The sequence below is a fragment of the Microtus pennsylvanicus genome, chromosome 1 (assembly GCF_037038515.1).
Source record: "Microtus pennsylvanicus isolate mMicPen1 chromosome 1, mMicPen1.hap1, whole genome shotgun sequence".
NCBI lineage: Eukaryota > Metazoa > Chordata > Mammalia > Rodentia > Cricetidae > Microtus > Microtus pennsylvanicus.
Window position 1 is genome coordinate 56628119 of NC_134579.1, and position 2317 is coordinate 56630435.

At 48.8% G+C, this 2317-nt stretch overlaps 1 pseudogene; it reads left to right on the forward strand.

The window, feature by feature from the left end:
- Positions 1-459: 459 nt before the first annotated feature.
- LOC142837742 (NAD kinase pseudogene) lies at positions 460-1783 on the forward strand (annotated as a pseudogene).
- Positions 1784-2317: the final 534 nt, after the last annotated feature.

Consider the following 2317-nt stretch of genomic DNA (forward strand, 5'->3'; position numbering starts at 1 on the left):
CTACCTCATTTGGACAGGCTCTCTTCTTTGAAGACAAAACTCTAGTATAGCATTGTCTCCTAGACTTAAAATCTCCCCCCCCCCAGCCGTCTTTGTGTCCCTAGGACAATGCAAACCTAGTATTTACAATGGCATGCGATACGTATTCCTTCATTTGTTCGCTTGTTATCTGTCTTTTGGATTTTACTATAAGCAAGGTCTAACACCATAAAGGTAAATCAATAAAATAAATTAATGGTAATCAAACAGAACATTACGTAGAAGAGACTCTGTACTAAGCAACCATGGGGTGGCTGGCAGCTGGGTCACTAACAGCCAGGTAGCAGTAGGGCAGCAGGGACTGCTGACTTGGCCCAGCATGTGGACACCCATGTGGGCACGTGGCAGCCGATGCGTTTTCCTCATATCAACAGTGGAAACTGAACAGGAAAAGAAGAATTGATTTAGGAGGAGAGCCCTCATTCAGCTTCATACCACTGCACAGCGTGTCATGGGGATGAGATCTAGAACTGTATACAAACATTCCATCAGGCACCGGGCCAAGTCTCAGAGCCTCTCAGCCTCACTTGCCCTGTGCAGCAGAAAGGAGCTCAGGAGGACCTGCTCTCTCCACTGGCTGTGCCGGGTGACCACGTTTGAACCAAAGGCCTGCATGCTACAGAACCCCCAGACCATCATGAACATCCAGGACCCTGAAAACCAGAGGTTGACATGGAACAATTCTCCTAACAGTGTGCTTATCATCAAACAGATCTGAGACACCAGCCTACTGCAGTCCTTCAAAGAGCTCTGAATATACCTCATGGAGGAGAGCAACTTGATGGCGTATGTGGAAAAGACAGTGTTGGAAGACCTTGCTATAGTGAGTGGGGAAAACTATGGACCAGTGAGGAAGAAGTTCTGCACTTTCCATGAAGATTGTGATGACATTTCCAACCAGATAGACATCTGGATACAGCACCATGCTCTACGCCTCCTCCCTTTTCCAGGAGGGTTTCCACCTCGGCTCTCTGGGCTTCCTGACCTCATTCATCTTTGAGAACTTCCAATCCCAAGTGAATCAGGTGATAGAGGTGACGGCTGCTGTTATCCCGAGGAGCCGGCTGAAGGTCAAGGTGGTGAAAATGCTCAGAGACAAGAAGATAGCCATCTATTATGGCCTCGGCGAAAATGGCCTGGCCATAGAGGACAGAAAGCTGGTCATTCAGTACCAGGTTTTGAATGAAGTGGTGATCTACAGGGGCCCCTCCTCATATCTGTCAAACATAAACATCTACCTGGATGGATACCTTGTCACCACTGTGCAGGGTGCTGGTGTGATCGTGTCCGTCCTGACAGGTAGCACTGTATACACAGCTGCAGCTGGGGTTTCCATGGTCCACCCCAGTGTGCTGGCCATCATGATTCCACCCATCTGCCCTACGCACTGTCATTCTGGCTCACTGTGGTCCCCGCAGGAGTCAAGCTGAAGATTATGCTGTCATCTGAAGCCAGGAACACTGCATGGTTATCTTTTCATGGATGGAAGAAGCAGGAAATGAGCCATGGAGACAGCATCAGCATCAGCGCCTCCTGCTCCCTGCTGCCCTCTATCTATGTGTGTGGCCCTGTGAGTGGCGGGTTTGAGAGCCTTGCCCAGTGTCAGCACTGGAATGCTTGAAGGAAGCAGGCTCACCTCCCAGAGACTGAGGTCCAGGGTGAGGAGGACAGCCAGGCCTCACTTCCCAGCCTCCAACCTGAACCCTCAAGCACTTGGGGGCCTTCCTACTGGCCTTCTGACTGACCTGGCCTTGACAAACTACATGGCTGTCCAGGCATCTGTGTCCTGCACACCTTGCTGGGAGAGCTTGGGTGAGCCTTTTGAAGAACAGGTCAGCTTTTTAATGTCTTTAAATCTCTTTTTCATTTCTACAAAAGCAAAATGAGAATGGGACTGGGTGTGCTACATCTCTCCCAAGGGCCCCCTGAGATCCCAGGTCAAGAATTCCCATAGATCAGTCTGTTGAAATTCTGAGGGGTCAGAATTGTTCTTCCCTTTGATAGTGAAATAAAAGTCTTAGCCAGAAATTTCCCTTTAGCTGCAGTGCTTTTCCCCAGGGCCTGTCCCTTACCCCCTGCAACTCTTGGGGTAGGCCTATGCTATGATCCAGGGGAGAGCAGGGTCTGCAGTGTGGGGCATGCATCTAAGAAGCAAGATCTAGAAGCAGCTGCTTGACCTTGAACACATGGAGTTTTCATGTGAATGTTTCATATTAATATCCTAAAATTTGTTCATTGTTAATGAAGGTCATTTTATTATTTTCTGATTCTTCCAATA